Genomic DNA, 21,375 nt, shown 5'->3' on the forward strand with positions numbered 1-21,375 from the left:
TACGAACCCTTGAAAACATATTTTCCTGATAAGGAAGTATCGTTCGTAGGAGACGACATTATCGAAGCATATGACGGTTGGAGGATGTTCTTTGATGGAGCCGCAAATTTCAAAGGAGTAGGCATTGGAGTAGTTTTGGTATCAGAAATGGGTCAACATTATCTGGTATTTGCTAAACTCAGATTTCCCTGCACCAACAACATGGCAGAGTATGAAGCCTGCATACTAGAACTCAACATGGCAATCGACATGAATATTCAGGAATTGCTGGTGATCGGTAATTCAAATTTGCTTGTGCACCAACAAAGAGAGTGGACCACTAAGAATTCCAAGATATTGCCATATCTGTACCATGTGCAGGAATTGAGAAAGAGGTTCACGAAGATAGAATTCCAATATGTGCCTAGAATTCAGAATGAGTTTGCCGACGTATTGGCCACTTTGTCATATATGATACAACAACCAGATAAGAATTACATTGATCCCATTCGGGTGAGGATCCATAATCACCCAGCATATTGTGCTCATGTTGAAAAAGAAGCGGATGGAAAGCCTTGGTTCCATGACATCAAGGAGTATTTGTCAAATGGAGAATATCCGGAGCATGAAACACACACTCCGAAGATTGTCCAATCAATTCTTCCACAGCGGAGGAAACATGTACAAGAGAACACCTGATTTGGGTTTGTTAAGATGTCTCGACGCAAAAGAAGCTTCTAAATTACTTGAGGACGTACATGTTGGGACCTGTGGCTCGACATGAATGGTTTCATCTTGGATAAGAAGATACTCAGGGCCATTTAGTTTTGGATGACTATGGAGATAGATTTCATCTAGTATGTCCGCAAATGCTTTTAATGACAGGTACATGCCGATATGATAAAAGTGTCGTCAAACAAGCTCACCTTGGTCATTTGCGCTTGTGGAATGGATGTTATTGGTCCTATTGATCCCACTACTTCAAACGGGCACAAATTTATTCTGATAACCATTGATTACTTCATAAAATGGGTAAAAGTTGTAACCAAGAAAGTCGTCGCAGATTTTGTCAAGGATCGAATTGTTTGTCGATTCGGTGTTCCCGAATCCATTGTTACTGATAATGCCGCCAATCTCAACAGTGATCTGATGAAAGCTATGTGTGAAACTTTCAAAATCAAGCACATGAATTCCACAGCTTACAGACCTCAGATGAATGGAGCCATAGAAGCCGCCACCAAAAACATCAAGAAGATACTAAGGAAGATGGTAGAAAATCACAAACAGTGGCACGAAAAGCTACCTTTTGCTTTATTAGGATACCGCACTACAATTCGCACATCAACCGAGGCAACTCCCTACATGCACGTTTATGGTACCGAAGTTGTCATCCCAGCCGAAGTAGAGATCCCTTCTTTAAGAGTCATACAGGAAGATGAACTCCGCAATGCAGAGTGGATAAGGAGTCGCTACGAACAATTGGCCCTTATCGATGGAAAGAGGATGAACGCAGTGTGTCACGGCCAACTTTATCATAATAGAATGTCCACAACTTTCTACAAAAGGGTCAAACCCATGAAATTTACCCCAGGTAAGCTGGTGCTGAAGAAGATCTTCCCACATCAAGATGAAGCCAAAGGGAAATTCTCTCCCAACTAGCAAGGTCCGTACATGGTTCATAGGGTGCTGACAGGAGGAGCACTCATACTTGCAGAAATGGATGGAGAAATCTAGCTGAAACCAATCAATTCAGACGCAGACAAGAGATACTATGCTTAGATTATTTACATTTCCTCATCTGATGTAATTGAACTACGCCCTTGACCTGATTCTCGTTTAAGAGGGGATATGTAGGCAGCCTTATGGGTTTGGTCATATCATAATAAAATTTTCATTTTCCCCCAAGATCAGAAACTGGGGAAGAATTTTGAGGAGGGTCCTCAAAATTCTGGAGCAAGTCCAGCCAACACCAACAAGAGTCAGACGGTCAATAATCAATTAAGAAACTGGGGGATTCTCAAAATTCTGAAGAAGGTTCAGCTAGATCCATTATCCACAAACAGCCGAAGGATCATCTACTAAACTGGGGCAGAATTTTGAGAACCTTCAAAATTCCGACATAAGACAATTGCAATGCCTTTGAGACGTATTACAGTCACTAGTTCATCAAAAATTATTTAATATATCAATAAGTTTCTAAAAACAACTATATTTTTATCAATAATTGCATATTTTCGAAAACTTTATTTCCATATCAGTCAGGTGTCACCCAGGGTAACTCAAAGGCCTTTATAATGGAGCAAATCAAAGCTAGCGGACAAAGGCACGAACCAACCTCCCCCCACAAAACTTACAATTTTTCTTTGAACGCAGGCACATTTGACGTAACGATAGCACTCACAAGCATAAATACACAAAGCAAATTCACCATCCATCCAGCCAACAGATACTGAATATATCTCCAGCTAAGAAATACACTACTCTTATTTGCTACTCGCTCTTTGCATGGGACTAATCCATGTCCCCCATATCTGCATGAGGCTAATCCCTGCCTCCATATTTTCATGAGGCTAATCTTTGCCTCCATATCTGCATGAGGCTAATCCTTGCTTCCACATTTGCATGAGGTTAATCCTTGCCTCCAAATCTGCATGAGGCTAATCTTTGCCTCCATATTTGCATGAGCCTAATCCTTGCATCCATATCTGCATGAGGCTAATCCTTGCCTCTATATTTGCATGAGGCTAATCCCTGCCTCCAGATCTGCATGAGGATAATCCATGCCTCCATATCTGCATGAGGCTAATCCCTGTCTCCATATCTGCATGAGCTAATCCCTGCCTCCATATCTGTATGAGGCTAATCCTAGCATCCCTATCTCCATGAGGCTAATCCATGCCTCCATATTTGCATGAGGCTAATCCTTGCCTCTACACCTGCATGAGGCTATTCCTTGCCTCCATACCTGTATGAGGCCAATCATTGCCTCCATACTTGCATGAGGTCAATCCTTGCCTCCCCATCTACATGGGACTAAGCGGTGTCCCTCTTCGCATAAATATTGCTCTATTTCTAGTACTATCTACTCGTTTTCCAATCGGGCTAAGCTCCACCCTTCATTCCACAAGACTAAGCTTTATCTTGTTAACATCATTACTGCACATCATGGGCTAAATAATTGCCAATCTATCCAAAGGCTTCATAGTCTAAAAGGCATCATCCTCATAGCCGGAAAACACCATGCCACTGCCTGAGGATCCCTCAAATTTGCGTATCATTATTCAAAGGAATCATAGTTCAGAGGCACCATCCTCATGGCTCGAGAACATCATTTCACGGCCTGCGGATCTCTTATCAAACGATTCATGGCCCAGGACATCATGGCCTAAGGACGTCATCCCTAACCGTTCGAAGACAACTTTCATAGTCCAAAGGGAACTTGCATCATGTTTAAATTTATGCAGAATATACATTTGCGGTATTCTTATTTGCAGGTAACCCAGTAAGCAACGGCTATCCCAACAGGAGTGATTTCGCTCCAGTTCTCCCATCCATATAAAACCTAACCATTCCCATAAATCGTTCACTCACCCAGCCCTAGATGTTGCGTCCGTTCTTGAAATGACTTCATCTGTATACTTCGCCGATGAATCTGGAACTACATATGGCCTGATTCCTGTAAAACCAAGTATATGTAGGCAAATCGAAGACCGGAGTCCGGCCTTGGCTTTCAAAATATCCGGCCCGGTCAAAATTGGCCATCATTTCTTTACCCGAAAACTCTTTCATCCTTCCCAGGTAAAGAGAGTCAGTTGTTGATACCTAATTTTTCCCAAAATATTTTAAAATTGCTTATATACCTTCAGAGTCATGCATTAATATCAATTAGTATTTTTTCAATAATTGTTCTACATTTTTTATAAATTTGTCCAATATTTTATTTCCAATAAATAATTACAAAATTGCATCACAAATGATTTCAAAAAAAACCTTTCTTGATATCATTTATTATTTATGGTCTTATTAAGACCAAATCATTCCATAAATAGCCAAATTGGCACCTTTTGGCTATAATTGCAATAGCGTTGCAATTTTAGACCATGCATATAATTTTGTACTATTTTTACAAAAAATTAGTCTTTTGCATTTTTAAAATACCAAATAATCATTTTTAAAATGTTTCTATGCATGAAATTCATTTTTTATAATTGGTAGCTATTTTATAAATTATTTTCATTAATTTTGATTGGGTATTTAAAAATAGCCCCATTTTATTTCAACTATAACCTAATAAAACCAGCCCAAATCACCTAATTACACTAGCCCAAAGACCCAGGCCCAAACCTAAATCCTACCAGACCCAATTCCGCCCAAATCCTCGCGGTTGATCATTTTTTATCAACGACCCAGGTTAATTCTTTCCTTAATTATACTAATGACCTAACCCCAAACCCCTAATTCCCTCTCACCCTCTCCGTCGTCACCCCTCTCCTTCTCTCTCAAACTCCCTCTGCCCTAACCCTAATCCCTCTTCGCTGTTTCTTGCTCGTCGTTAACAATGATGGCTCACCACCACTCCCAGCCTTAATGGCTCTCCTATGATCGGGATTCATGCTGTCTTTGAGGTCCCCAAGGGACTAGTGGCTGGTCCGCTCACCCTTGGGCCTGTTCTCACCATCCTCAGGCCACCATGGCTCGATTGAGTAAGATCGTCCAATTTTTTGTTAGACCTATGGTTTCTAAGTTGGCCTCTCTTTATCTCTAGGTCATTTTTCTGGAAACCCTAATTCCCTAACAGATTGAGAATATTTGAACTATTTTTTGCTTGTTTTATGAAAAAAAAAACCTTTCGATTTTCAAAGCGTCGCTTCATTTTCCTTCATAACTAGGGTTTCTGAAACTTTCTTTAAGACGATTTTGATTTCTAAGTGTTGTTCTCTGATCCCTGAGTGTTTAATCAGGTTTTGTTAAGCTTTCCCTTTAAACCTAACTAGTTATGTTGAAAACTCCTAATTGTTTGGCTTTAGTCTTGGATTTTGTGTTCGTCTTTACTGTTTGTTCATTTGATTTGTCTGTATGTTTGATTCTCATGGATATGCTTCGATTAATGAGAGTATTTTATGATTTTCACCCTAGTAATATCTTATTAAGGTTTTCGATTTGGTTCTTCCTGTTTATACTCCGTTTATTGGCTTACTCATGGAAGTCTATACTATTTCCCTTAATATTAGTACTATTTTTCGATTCTTGAATCCTTGATTTACTATGTTGATACTCTTATACTGATTTCCGACTATTTTTCCTATTTTCATAACCCTTAAATTATTTTTTACCTTATTATGTCATTGATTGTATTATCAATTTATTCCTACTATTATTTCCTTAATTAGACCCTTATGTATATATCCCTAATTACATATTTTGAACCTATGTTGTTTGAATTCTTTCCTTATTTGTTACCTGCTTTATATCATCGATAAATTACTCCCTTAATTAAGGGAGACTTGGCTGATTTTCGTTCTTAATTGATTCTGTAGTTCTATAATTGTTGAACAATTGATCTTGTCTTATTTACCTATCTTTCAAACTATTATATATACTCTCTTCTCTTTTCATTACACACACGAACACATTGGTTCAAAAGCTATCTCTCTCATAGTCAAAACTTTCTGCGTTACTTACTACTATTCTAAGTTAGCTGGCTTCAAGCCAAGGCTGACTATTATGCTCTCCTGCTCCTTCACTTTTGTGTTTACTGTCCTCTTGGCTGGTATGTCCCGATTTCAATTAAAAGTTTCAAAACAACATGTTTCTTTTATTACTTCAATTCCTTATGTTTCTAGTCTGTTTTCACTTATGGTTTTGTTGTTCAACTTGCAACTAATATGTTTACTTCATTGCTTCATCGGCATGCTTCTGAATGTGTCCCCTCCCTTAGACTCAACATATTTATGAAATGTTATCCCCTTCTAGTATACCATAATATGACTCTTCTTTACTAATATTTCTGTGCAAAGTAGTTGAATATCATTAATTAGCCTGATTCTGTAGTTCCTTAACCCTTTAGCATATTGCTGATTCTATGCTTCAGTGTTGTTGTAACTATGTGCTTACCTATGTGACCTATGTGTCCCAAAATCCCATTACCCCTATTTGTGGTTGTTGAACCTGCCTTGGTTCTATGTTCCTTGGTTATGTATGAACTTGCGTTGGTGTTATGTTTTGACTATTGCTTATTACTCTACTCTCTTTTCAAAACTATCTCTGTTTTTTTTTACAAAACTATTTCAAACAAGTCTCTTTTCAAACAGTTTTCCTGCTTAAATCTTTTCAAGTACTTGCACATCTACTCTTAGGTTTTATGTTCTACCCCTCTATGATGTGTGACTGCCTAGGGATCCCTATGAGATCCCTCTGAACTCTGATACATTAGAGCTGGCCCTTCTATATTGCACTTACTCAACCGTGATTATGAAATCTGGGTGTGAGCACTGCCCGGGATCCCTTGAGGTCCTTAGGGAACTCTGACACACTCAGATTATGTGAAAGGCTGTGAGGCATTCTGGCATTGGAAACTCTAGAAATTTGGGCCTACTTTCAGGCTCCCTATAGAGTAACTTCTTATTCTTCTTATCTGATCATGTAATTCATGTAATATTGGTCTGTAATAATTGTTATAAATAGATACTGGGGATGGATAGTGAAAATATGAGGGTAGTTATGCATGCTATAGACATCAAAAGGGTAGAAACCATGCTTTAGGTTTACATTTTCTATATGCGTGATAGAATCCATGTTTAGAACAAACATGTGCAAAACATATCATGTATTATAGACCATGCTCTTAGGTTTCATATATACTGTTTCAGCATCTCATTTTGACATTCTTGCTATCACTTGAAAATTTTGTTCTAGGATAAAGGGCATTAAAATAAAAACTACTACTCCTGCACACTTGACAGTATACTTTACAATGTTGTAACCTTTATGAATTTAGAAATCCTGCTTTTTAGGAAATTCTGCAATCATATAGTGCATTTAGAAATCCTACTTTAGGAATCTTGCATATAAATCATTCTATAACTTTTTTGTGCATATTGGATACTATGTTTAGGTTCACGTTCATACTCACGCAGCTACGCCTAATTAAAGTACTAATGCATGAAAAGGAATATAAACAGTCTCATCCTACTTCAAACAAACTGGTAATAATCCCTGTATTTTGTAACACCTAGAACAACATGCTCTTAGGCAAAAAATGACTTCTAAACTTTGAATGGTTCTGGTAGCAACTGTGCACTATCCCAAGCCTAGGCAAGCCTTACGCAATCAGATCTTATAAATTGGAAACTGCCTCTTTGTGTGTACTGCTTAATGATTAACAGGCTTAAAATCAGTAGGTAAACTGATTAGGGCCCCTACTTCTGAGTTACAAAATAAAAACTGCATATCTCATGTGTTCTGATATTCGCCTAGACATCATGTCTTAAGATACTATTAACAATATTGCCCTTGTATGTGTTTGAGTCGTGCTGTTTACATGCATTATCTGCGGAGGTAAACCTGAGCCTCTTATTTGCTCCTTCCTACTTTTATTTGCTAAAAGTCCTATATGTTCTTGCTTGTCGCTTTAGTATTTTCTCCTTTAAACCTTAGGGGGTCTATCTAGAACTGCCTGTAGGTAGAGGTCCTAACCTCCTCCAAGACAATTAAGAAGGAACGGGTAATAATACGTAATAGAGATCGCTAACCAACACTCGCTTTAATAACCGCTAAGAGGTGGGAAGGGTAGATATGGGATATGATGACTACATGTTAATGTCACGTGTATTCCCTCATCGAAGAGTGTTTACCGGGTATTGCGTGGGGTGATCCTATAGGATAACAAACCTAGGACCCCTCCTTCCCAAATTCCCTTTGCTTAAACTTTACTTTTCTATATGTATACAATTTGTCTAAGCCTTTCTTTTTTCTCATTATTTGAGTCATGTAATGTCCAAAACCTGCTCTTATTTGTAATTATGTGTTTAAAACTATTTATTTGTTGATGGACTAGTTCACAAGTATAAGTTCGGTCGGGACCCAACCTTGTGGACCGAGAGGGGTGCCTAATACTTTTCCCTCAAGGTTATTTCAAGACCATACCCTAAATCTCTGGTAATGCAAACCAATCCAAGAGTTAATCACTCTGGTTGCCCTAACACACAATAATCCATTAAGTGGTGACTCTTCAAATACCCAATTTCTAAAAGGAAATGAGTTATCACCCCCATGTAATGTTGAAACCCGGACCTTCTCTCCACGGAGGGAAAAAAGGGGGCGCGACAGTTCCAATAGTGTAAGCATGACATTTGTGATTTGAAAGTTTCCCACCCTAATGCGGGGCGGGACTATGGCACTTGCGCAGACTTCATTCGGCAACTCACAGTGTGCCACTGCTCTTGGAGAAGGTGGGTGTGGAACGCAAACATTGTTTGAGGCGGCCAGCCTCGTCTATTTGCTTGAGGTTCAAGAGGAACCTCATCAACTTGGTCATTATCCCCGTCATCCCCCAATGGAACGTTTCCAAGAGGATCATTGTTGTTGAGAGCCATTGTATCACCTACAATTGTTTGATAAAAAGATTAGTACCTCGGAAGGAAAGGAAGACAAATCACACAAAAAACCAAATATATAGCTAAATCCTTTTTTAGCTCCCCGACAATGACGCCAAAAACTGATGTTGCCCAAGTTCACACCTCAAATTGAAGTTGCGAAGTGGTCGATGCAATTATAATTAACTAACTAGGAGTCAGGATCGAATCCACAGGGAGCGTAGATGGGATGAGTGGTATATATTTGACTAAGTGCGTAAAGTGTCTAAGTTGCACTTCCACTAACTTTGTTTTGATTCTACTTCTAAATTATGCTACGATTTGCAAATATAAAATGTGAAACTAGAGGATGATATTTTTGGTGTTGTTTTTCAAGTTGTAAAAAATCTAGGTCTGTGACTTCCACCTAGGTGGTTTCCTAAGGGTTGTGGTCATTAGAGCGAGTTTCATTGGTCGGGGTGTATTATATCAATCAACACATAATTACCCACTCAATACCTCTCGGTAAGAGAGCGGTTTTGCCGAATTTGGCTTTCTCAAGCCCAAACGGGTGTTGCACAAAACAGTTGATAAATGATCAAGTTGGGTTTTACTATCTCTAGGTTCAACCCTTTAATTGGGACTGTCAATTTCTTGAGTTTACCCCAATTTCTTATTAGTCAAATTTTCCTAGACTCAATCTCTATCTCAAGTAGAGACTAAGTCAAATAGGCTTGAATCAATATTTGCAACCATTAATTCTACCATTAAAGCAAGAGCTGGGCTAAATATTATACACCCAACCATAAACAAGCCCTAAATCAAACAATCATTGGGTACTCACACAAGGGTTGGGTCACACCCCTAGCTAGAAATTTAGCTACTCATAGGTGAAAATGAAGAAATTAAAGAAGAAAGCATGATTTAACTCCTATTGAATGATAAATAGATGAAAATCTAATGTTTAATCACTAAAGTAAGCTAAAGGTGCTTAAACCAGTAAAGAAAAACGGCTAGCAACTTTCAGATATTCAAATTTTACCTAATTTTGATAAAAAAGACTATTTATATACAGGTAAAATTATCGGACAAAATTGCATCTGTGGAGGTTCTGCCGCCGCACAATTCTGTGTTTGGTCCGCAATTTGAAGCTAGCTTGATAGGGTGGACTTCTACGGCCGCACAATTTTGGGATGCGGCCTCTCTTCTTCAGATTACGCAGACCGCACATTTCTGAGTGCGACCACACTCTTGAACTTGAGCTTGACATGAGAGACTTTTGCGGCCCGTACATTTTTGAGTGACGCCTCACTTTTGATTCTATGGACGCACAATAATAGTGAGGTCTGCACTTCTTCATGGACCCAGACTTCTATCTCTCTGAACCTCATCTTTTGCGGCCGCACAATAATTGTGCGGTCCGCACTTTGCTCTTTTGCTTGGTGTTAGTCCTTGTCCAAAAATTACTCCTTCTTGAGTTGATTTTCATCTCTTTGGCTCATTTTCTAATAATCCTGCAATAACCACATTTTATCAGTTCTCGGGAATACCTTTAAGCATATTTGAGCTAAAACTAAAGTAAAAGGGTGAAAATAAGTAGTAACAATCCCTACTTATCAGTATCCATGGAGAGGTTTTTTGCAGAGAGTTTTGGTCGGGGTGATGTAGCTCGGTAGGGGCCATCATTGGTATTTCTAGTGGTGGAGTGAGTATGGCCCCCTTTGGTACATGTGGGTTTGGGATTTATGTGGGCCTCACCCTAAAAAGATGACAGGCTTTCGCTTGGGCCCTTTGGGCCTATTGACTTGTTACCCTTGGGCGCTGCCTGGACACTTCCTTTTTGAAGTGTAGGCCCTTTGTCTTTGCTAGATATTGGATCTCTCCCCTCTGGTCCCACTTTCCTTTTCATGCTCGTATTGGGCTGCTCTTTTGTGGGATGGTTCTTGGTGGGCTGATTTAGAGGGAGGGAAGTGTTTTCCATTGTCCCATTATTTGGGATGGTGTCCTGCACAGAGTTAGGCTTTGAATTATAGCAGAAAGTTTTTGTTTGAGGAACTTACGGAATTTGCATCAAACATTCGGACTTGGATGTCGCCTGTTGAATTGGTGACTTTACCTTTCCTTCCCTAGGTTGTTGTTGTTTGGCGTTGCTAAGGGGGTGAACCTATTTTTTATTCTGCGGAAGATTACCGATTTCCACTCCTCTTCCTCATTATCATTGGCTTTAGCATTTGAGCATTCTGACTGGTCCTATGATGGGGAAAAGGGCTTCTACTTGTGTGTGTACCTTCTCAGGTTGTGTCCCAACCTCCTGTATCCTGTATAGAGGATGTTTTCCACTTCATATACTACCACTTGTTTGTGGTCCCCAATGGTGACGGATGTCGCAGTTGGTGTTTCCAGTGGGATTTGAATACAAATTCGTGCATATCTACCCCTTAGCGTAGCTGATATGCACGCATCAACTTTGAGAAGTTTCCCAAGTTTTCTGCCCACCTTTTTAGTACCTCCTTGTCGTAAAATTCGATTAGCATTTGAGGTAATCGTACCCGCATAGCAGTGAGAGATAGGGTGGCTTCTTGTGGGACAAATTTTGGTTCCCACATTCTAACTGAGGGAAAATTCTGGATATGAACCATGGGCCTTGGTGTATTGCCTTGATCATGTTTTATTCCTTTCCAAACTTGATTATGAAAAGTCTCATTCTAGGACAATCAAGATTAACTGTTCAGAGGGGTTTCATAGTTCAATTATTCTGGATCGGAGAAGATGATGTGGCATACGTCGACCAAAAATTTTATAATGACTGAGAAGCGCCTTGGCTCATATAGCATGTTCTTATCCCTTTGAGAGAGATGACTGGGCCTAGTTTTTCCTTTCCCTTTAACTCACATCCTCATTTATCAAGATCTAATGTGTAGTATTCCGTTTGGGAAGTATCTTTCTTGTCTAGGAGCATTTCCTTTGTCACAACCCGGAATTTTCACCCTCGGGACCGTGATGGTGCCTAACATTTCACTTGCTAGGTAAGCCAACATTAGAACAATTTATCCATTTTCAACAATTCAAATTAAATGATAAGAAAGAACTGAAATAACTGTAATAACCCAAAGTAAATGCGGAAGCCAAAACAGCTAAAATATCTGATACAACCCTAGACCCAATGTCACAAGTGCATGAGCTACTAGAGTAGTACAAATAAAGGTCTCAATAAAACAATAAGTTATCTGAGCATTAATACACAACTAATAAAAAGAAAAGGGGACTCTAAGAGCTGCGGACGCTGAGCAGTTATACCTCAAGTCTCTGCAAAACTGGCCAATTCGGGCACGCTAATAACCGCCACTAGGACTGACTCCAAAATTTGCACAAGAAGTGCAGAGTGTAGTATGAGTACAACCGACCTGAGGTACTCCATAAGTGTCGAGCCTAACCTCTACGAAGTAGTGACGAGGCTAAGGTACGTCACTTACCCTACAACATGTATGCAGTATATAATAAATATAGGAGAATAAAATATGGAACAAAATAAAAGAGTTAACTGAAGCAAATAGCTAATACTTCGAAGAAAACCTGTGACGATCAGAAATTACCGATCCTTAGAGTTCTGTATGAAAATTCCGAAAACCAACATAGCATAAGGAAATAGAAACACATAGATTGTTGTGGCACGGAACTCGATACCACCGCACAATACAATCCTTCCTTATTCCACCATAACAATATCACAATCATAAATAAATATATGTTGCGGCGCGCAACCCAATCTCACCATATAACAAAATCAATATCACAATTCACTCTTATTTCACAGTATCAATCCACCATTATTTCACTTGTTGCGGTGTAAAACCTGATCCTACCATATCAATACAAATTCACCCTTATTCCACCATATCAATACACCCTTATTCCACCTGTTACGGTGTGCAACTCGATCCTATCATATCAGTATCCAATAATCAATGAGTGGAATCAAGTCAATAACTCAAATCACAAGAACCTCTATGATTGATGAATATGAAGCTAAATCAGAAAGGAAGCCTCGTACCAAATTGACAATTCACATATATAATATTAAACGGCAAGACAAGTCCAGTAAATGATAATTAAAAGGTGTAAGTAAGTCAATTAAGGCAATAATAGTGAGTCATGAAAACATGGAAAGTTTTAACATTCTTAACATGAGAAACAATGATTAACAAGTAGCAAATAAAGCATGGAAGGCATTTAGGACACATAATAGTTAAAGCATGGGAGGAAATAATTAAGGAAAATGGAAAATTAGGGGAACAAGTTATTCGACAGCGTATAAGCACTCGTCACTTTGCATATACGCTGCAACACATAAAATTCACATAGCACATAATCTGAGGGTGCCTAATTTCCTAAAATCAAGGTTAAACTCAACACTTACCTCACTTCGTAGTCAACTCAGAGCTCTATCGGGGCCTTTCTCTAGAATCTGCTTCCAAACCATTCGTATCTAACCACAAATGACTCAACAATATCAAATATTGCTAAAGGAATTAATTAAAATGCATAAATTTAGGATTCCCACTCTTTTCCCCCAAAAAAGTCAAAACCCTAGGCTCGTTTGGTCTAAACCCCGAAATTCGGACAAAAACCCGATTACACATTCATCCCTGATGGTAATTATGTAATTTGTTTCGAAATACGACCCTAACTTGAGGTCTAAATTCCATTTTACAAAAATCTCTAATTCTACCCAAATTCCCAATTTCTACCATGAAAATCCTAGATTTTAGGTGGAAATCATATGAAATATAATGGGTAATTGAAAAAAAGTACGTTAGAATCACTTACCAACAAATTGGGGAAGAAGAGCTCCTGGAAAAATTGCCTCTAGGGTTTTCTAGGTATGAAAATTTAAAAGAATGAATAAAATCCCCTTTTTGGGACTGTTTTAATCACTGGAGTCAAGTGTTCATTGCGTTCGTGTGAAACCTGACGCGTTCGCTAAGGCACTGCCCATATGGTTTACGCGATCGCGAGCCACTCTACGCATTCGCGTAGGCTTAGCCCCCTAGCCTTCGTGTTTGTGATCCTTGTCATGCATTCGCATAGAGTGACTTCAAAATCCCAGCCCCCACCTCTATAACACTACGTATTCGCGGTTGATTGGATGCATTCACGAAGAGCAGGACCCCAATGCTCCACGTTCGCGACCAAGTTCTCGTATTCGCGTAGAACAAAATCCTCCCCAACCCAAATTCGCGATCGCGAAGAAGGAAACCCTAGAAACCAGTAGAAATTTAAGAACAGAAATTTCCAAGTTCAAATCATCCGTAGCATATCTGAAACTCACCCAAGCCCTTGGGGCTCCAAACCAATTATGCACACAAGTCTAAAAACATGATACAAACTCACTCGCGCAATCAAAACACAAAAATAATACCTAGAACTACGAGTTGGGCATAAGATCAAATGAAATTTTCAAGAAAACTTTAGAACTTCTATTTTAACAACCGGACGTCCGAATAACGTCAAACAAACTCTATTTCTCACCAAATTTGGCTGATAAGTCATAAATATAGAAATGGACCTATATCGAGTTCTGGAACCGAAATATGGACACGATATCATTAAAGTCAAATATTCGTCAAACCTTTAAATTCATTAAACCTTTAAACTTTAAATTTTCGACAAAAGCGATAACTCGAGCTAGGGACCTCCAAATTCGATTCTGGGCATACGCCCAAATCCCAAATTACAATACGGACCCACCGAGACCGTAAAAACACAGATCCGGGTCTATTTGCCCAAAACATTGACCAAAGTCAACTCAAATAGATTTTTAAAGTAAAATTTTATATTTTACCAATTTTTAACATAAAAGCCTTCTGAAAAAATACCCCGATTATGCATGCAAATTGAGGAAGGCTTAAGGAAGCTATTGGAGGCTTCAAAACACAGAATTAAGGTTTAAAATTATAGATGACCTATCGAGTCATCACATTCTCCACCTCTAAAATAACCATTCATCCTCAAACGGACATAGAAAAGTACTTGGGCTGGTAAAAAAGTGTGGATACCTGCTCTGCATGTCTGACTCGGACACCCAAGTAGCTGCCTCGACCGGCTGACCTCTCCATTGCACTTGCACTGAAGGATAACTCTTTGACCTCAACTGTCGAACCTATTGAGCTAGAATAGCCACCGGCTCCTCCTCATAATTCAAATCCTTTTCCAACTGGACTTAGCTAAAATCTAACACATAGGACGGATCATTGTGATACTTCCAGAGCATGGACACATGAAACACTAGATGGAATGGTGAGGTGGCAAAGCGAGCTTGTAAGCTACCTCACCTACTCTTTAAAGAATCTCAAAATGTCCGATAAACCTAGGGTTCAACTTGCCCTACTTTCCGAACCTCATCACACCCTTCATGGGTAAAACCCGGAGTAATACCCTCTCTCCGACCATGAATGCAACATCACGAACTCAGTAGTCGTCATAACTCTCCTGCCTAGACTGAGCTGTGCGAAGTCGATCCTAAATAATCTTGACCTTATCCAAGGCATCATGTACTAAATTTGTATACCCAACAACCGAGTCTTCCCCGACTCGAATAATCCAACTAGCAATCAACACCGCCTTCTTATAATACCTCATAGGGAGCCATCTGAATGCTCAACTGGCAGATGGTTTTGTAGGCAAACAACGCAAGTAGAAAGAACTGATCCCAAGAACCCCCAAAATCTATAACACAAGCATGAAGAATATCCTCTAATATCTAAATAGTGCGCTCGGATTGTCTATCCATCTGAGGATGAAATGATGTGCTTAACTCAACTTGCGTGCCTATCTCGCATTGTACTACCCTCTAGAAGTGTGAGGTGAACTGCGTACCTCGATTAGAAATGATAAACACATGCACACCATGAAGACGAATGATCCCACGGATATATATCTCAGCCAACCGCTCTGAAGAATAGGTAACTGCCACATGAATGAAATGCGCTGACTTGGTCAGCATGTCCATAATAACCAATACTGCATCAAACTTCCTCTGAGTCCATGGGAGTCTAACAACAAAATCCATAGTGATACACTCCCACTTCCAATTAGGAATCTCTAACTTCTGAAGCAAACCACCAGATCTCTAATGCCCGTACTTTACTTGCTAATAATTTAGACACCAATCTACATATGCAACTATATCATTCTTCATACTCCTCTACCAATAATGTTTCCACAAGTCCTGATACATATTAGCGGCATCCGGATGAATAGAATACCGGGAACTATGGGCCTCCTCAAGAATCAACTCATGAAGCCCATTTACATTAGGCACACAAATACAATCATGCATCCTCAAAACTCCATCATCTCCAACAGTAACCTGCTTGACACCACCGTGCCGCACCATGTATCTAAGTACAAGCAAATGAGGGTCGTTGTACTGCCGATCTCTGATGCGCTCAAACAAAGAAGACCAAGCAACTGTACAAGCTATAACACTGTTGGCTCAGAAATATCCAGTCTCACGAACTAACTGGCCAAGGCCTGAACATCTAATGTGAGTGGTCTCTCACCAACGGGGATATATGCAAGGCTGCTCAGACTAGCTGAGTTCCTACTCAAAGCATCGGCCACCACATTGACCTTCCCGCGATGATAAAATATGGTGATATTATAGTCTTTCAATAGCTCCAACCACCTCATCTACCTTAAATTGAGCACCTTATGCTTGAACAAATACTGCAAACTCTGATGGTTTATGAATACCTCACATGGAACGCCATAAAGATAGTGCCTCCAAATCATCAGCACATGAACAATGGTTGCCAGCTCTAGACTTCTTTTCTGAGTCATGTAATAAATTTGATTCTGATGGTACCACTTAAACACACTACTTTAGGATTTTAAATTTAGACCTTAACTGTGTATAAGTCATGTTGTCTATATACATTATTTGTGGAGGTATAACTGAGCCTTCTACTTGTTTTCTGTGTTTTTCCCTTTTAAATACAGTCCTACTTGTTTTGTATATCGCTTTAGCATTTTGCCTTTAAACCTGAGGATCTGTCTAGAACCTTCTTATAGGATAGGATTCCTAAATTCCTCTGGGACCGATAGGAAGGGACGGGTAACAGCATGCAATAAGAGTCGAGACCAATCTTCGCTCTAATTACCTTCACGGGGTGGGAAAGGGTAGATATGGATATAATGATCGTTGCGCTAATACCGCGTGTAGCCCCTTTTTTAGGAGTGTCATACCGGGTATTGCATTGATGTGATCCATATTACAAACAAACCTAGGACGCCCCCTTTACATTCATAAGCATGCTTAGATCGTAACTCTTTTTAAAACCTTGCTTTTATTAATCGTTTTCAAACACTTGTGTATTTAAATCCCCTATTATTTGAGCCCTACTTGTTTATTTGCTAATTGCACAAATTTACAAAAACTATCTGGCCGGGAACCACACTAGTGGATCCTGAGGGGTGCCTAACACCTTCCCCTTAGGATAATTTCAAGCACTTACCCTATCTCTGATTATCAAACATAGTTGTAGATGAACCTTATGGGTGACATAACGCACCTTAAAATAGTTAGGTGGTGTCTCTTCAAAAAATGCAAACCTCTTTCCCAAAGGAATGAGTTGTCCCATACCCAAATGTCATGAACCCGATTTTCACGGAAGGAAAAAAATGGGGGTGCGACAACGTGAGTACACCAACTCAGTAAGTAACAAGTACAAACTATGGACTGACAGGTAGTGATGAACCAAACCTCAACAGGTAATTCGATTAAACTGACAGAAAAAAGTAGACATGCTTGCAGTTCAAGTAAAAATTCAACAGTAAATAAATGCAGTCTGAACAGCACGGAGTATAAAGCTCAGGAAATCTCTATGTACCAATGAACAGATAGCATGATCAATTTTCCGTGTACCTCCACTCACAAGTTCTCAACAACTCGGTATTGTATATGGCCATCTGACACAGGGAAGATCCATCTCGGAATATATATACATCATTGACCGCAGTTATCCTGCACCGAGGAAGTCCATTCTATCCCTATGGAGAAGATACATCTCCAGGTATAAATACTTCGGACAAGATCCATATCCAGGGAAGATCCATCCCTCAATATCATCAACTGCGCTCACTAGGGGTGTAAAGACTCCGGAGGGGCTCCGTTTAGCCCAAGCGCTATAACAAGCCAACTAAGGCATAATCAATATCTCGTTACGGTGTGTAACCCAATCCCATACTGTCACTCAATATCAGGCTCTCAGTCATCACTCTCCAGTCTCACACACACGGGCTCAAAAAGTCATGATACTAGCCCGAACAATGATATGATATGTCAAATAACAATAATCGAGACTGAACAGGACTGAGTTTGGAACATCAATGAAGCTAATGATATGACAACAAGAAACAACCTCTCGGGTCTCAACAATATTGGCATGAAGCCTTAACATGATAATTAGCATGATTTACAACTCATTGACTTGATCACATAATTACAACACAAATATCAACAAGAAAGAGTCACTAAGTGGTGCCATAGAATGATCCAGGCCGTGATTCTCATGGTGCACGCCCACACGCCCATCACTTGGCATTTGCATCACCTCAATAGTAATCATTGAACACAAAGTTCGGGGTTTAGAACCCTTAGAACCAAGCTTGGAAACGTTACTTACCTCAAATCAAGCCAAACTTTAGCCCGTGATACCCTTGCATCTCGATTTAGCCTCCAAATGCCTCAAATCTAACCAAAATCAGTATATATCATTAATACACGCTAAAGGAACAAAGCACAAGCAAAAATAATCAAATTAACTTAAAAATCCCGAAATTGGCCAAACCCGACCCCCGGGCCCATGTCTCAAAACTTGATAAAAATCACATCACAAGAATCCTTATCCTCCCATGAGTCTATACATACCAAGAACATCAAAATCGAACCTCAAATGGCCCCTCAAATCACCACTCAAAGCTCTCCAAAACGCAAGTCCCAACCTTCAATTTTAACCAGTAAATTCCACAAATTTCATGTATAATCAGTTGGAAACCACCATAGAATCGGGTATTGAGTTCAAAAATATTACCTCCAAGTGTTACCCCTTGAATCCCTCTTCAATTCCTCTCACAAAAGCTCCAAGTCTGAACTCAAATGGTGGAAAAATGACCAAATTTTGCAAAGGCAAGAATTTATATGTTCTGTCCAGGGGTTCCGCATCTGCAGTCCAATACCGCACCTATGACCCCCGAACCTACGACAAGAAGTCCGCATCTGCGGAATTTCACTTAAAGTCCCCATCTGCACCTGCGATCAAACCACAGTATCAGCGGGCTCGCAGGTGCGACTAACCTTTCGCATCTGCGCTACATCCCCAGCCAACCGGCCTTCACTCCTGCGATCAAAATGTCGCTTCTGCGATTTGCACCTGCGGTCCCCAATCTGCAGGTGCGATTATGACAGAAACACAGCAGTTTCACCTACAAACTCTATTTTCCAACTCTTGGATAACCCGTCGAAATCATCTCGAGGCCCTCGAGACCTCAACCAAACCTGCCAACAAGTCACATATCACCATTCAAACTCATACCAACCATCGGAACACTCAAAGCAATGCCGAAATACCAAATCACCCTCGGATTCAAGCCTAAGGATTTCAAAACTTCCGAACTCTGCCATTGATCAAAAAGTCTATCAAACCTCATCCGAATGACCTGAAATTTTGCACACACATCCCAATAACACAGCAGACTTACTCCTGTCGCGCCCCCTTTTTCCTGGCGAAAGTCTGGGTTTCGACGTTCATGGGGGAATAACTCTTTCCTTTTGGGAATTTGGTATTTAGAAAGTCGCCACCAACAGATTATGGTGCATTAGGGCACCTAGAGCGATTAAATCATGTAACTAGTTTGCATTACCAGAGATTAGGGTAAGAGCTCGAAATAACCTTGAGGGGAAGGTGTTAGGCACCCCTCACGGTCCACAACAGTGGGTCTTGGCTGAACTTAAACTACGTGAATTAGTCATTTTGGCAAATAAACAGTTTTAACACATACTCACAGATAAAGGCATGTTTTGACATTCTAAGTGCATGTATGATTCAAGTAATGAAAACAAGGGAAAAGGTTTGAACAATTTGCACATATATAAAGAAAAGTAAATTCATTTAAACAACGAGAGTTGGGAAAGAGGGGTCCTAGGTTGGTTAGCCTACAGGATCATACCCACACAATGCCCGGTAATCACTCCTTAATGAGGGGCTACACGTGATATTAGCGTGTAGTCATCATATCCTTATTACCTAATTCCTTCCCCTTGGTCATAGCCTAAAGCGTTCTAGCAACCTTAAAAGATATCCTATGCGTGCCCTACTCGTCCCTTCCTTGTGGCTCTGGAGGTATTTAGGACCTCTAATTTAGGTATTATTGGACCATCTTAAGGTACATAAAGGAGAAAATCTAGGTGTCAACCAAAACAATTAGGACTGCATTAAAGAGGGAATAATCAAAGGCTCACATTTTACCTCCACAAACAAAGCAAGTAGGTGCACGTCTTAAACAACAGTTTTCAGATATTTAAGAGAAACTCTAGAACAGGATATCTAGGTGAGCAGAGAATATGCAATATTAAGTTTGGACCAAAGTGTCAAAGACATATTCAGCTTGCCTACTTATTTTAGACCTATTGAATATGAGCAGTCACAGATAACAGAATATAGTTTACAGTTGAAGGATTTTTAATCGCCCTATAGGCTTGCCTATGCGTATAATAGTGATATCCTATGGTATCTAATCATTAATTAGGAATGAAATGAGACAGTGAACAATTTTAAACGGGCTATTTGGATCCTATAGGTATGCTCTCTAGTAATATTAATTAAGGCAGCGTTAAAAACTTATTAAAGAAACGAACAGATTAGTTAATTAAACCAATTCAGAGTCTACAAACATGAGTTAAAGTTAAACTAAACTGGTTTTAGATCTTATAGGCATGATTTCTAATTAAACATAAGGCGAAGCAAGCAGAATTTATTTGATCAAAGCGAAATTTCTATAGGCATGATTTTTATTAAAGCTGATTTAGACCCTATAGGCATGATCTCTATTATTAAAACTGATTTAGATCCTATAGGCATGGCTTCTAATTGTGTGAAAGTAAAGCAAGTAGAATTTGTTTGAACCAAAGCAAATCCTATAGGCATATTATCCAACAAACACATTTTTTGAACCAAATGAACCCCTATAGGCATGTCATCTAACAAAACACATTTGAATTGAAATGGACCCTATAGGCATGTTATCTACCCCAACTTTACCCACAGTATGTGACTACCCACCCTTTTCACTAAACACCCCAATGTTTGTATACAAAAATTATTATAGACCAAGAATTGAATATAAATATACATTAAACTATAGGGAGCCTGAAGTAGGCCAAAAGCAATCCTGGTGTACCAAGCCTTCACTAGTCTCAAACGCCCAAAGTTCCATAGCCCAATTCATGTCTAGGTGTATCAGAGTTCCCTACGGACTTCAAGGATCCTGGGCAGTGCTCACACCCAGACCTTTCTCAAATAAGAACTAATTTATGTGTAGTGTGGAAGTGCCAACCCTGATATGCCAGAGTTCAGAGAGACCTCAAGGATCTCTAAGTAGTACACATACCAGAGGGGCAGGACTTAATGAACTAAGAGTAAGTGAGAGTGCATAATGACTTGAAAGAGTTTGGTAAACAACAGCCAAAGGGGCCTTAGTAGTAGAAGATTTTCTGAAATCAGTACTAGTTAGGGTGGAAAACAGTTTGAGAAAACATGAAGAA

The 21,375-nt window shown here is 39.6% G+C and overlaps 1 pseudogene; it reads left to right on the top strand.

Moving 5' to 3' along the window:
* The first annotated feature begins 201 nt into the window (after positions 1-201).
* LOC104222004 (telomerase reverse transcriptase-like) overlaps positions 202-21,375 on the top strand; it is a 74,842-nt pseudogene continuing 53,668 nt past the window's right edge.

This window comes from Nicotiana sylvestris, chromosome 1, assembly GCF_000393655.2.
Source record: "Nicotiana sylvestris chromosome 1, ASM39365v2, whole genome shotgun sequence".
Classification (NCBI taxonomy): domain Eukaryota; kingdom Viridiplantae; phylum Streptophyta; class Magnoliopsida; order Solanales; family Solanaceae; genus Nicotiana; species Nicotiana sylvestris.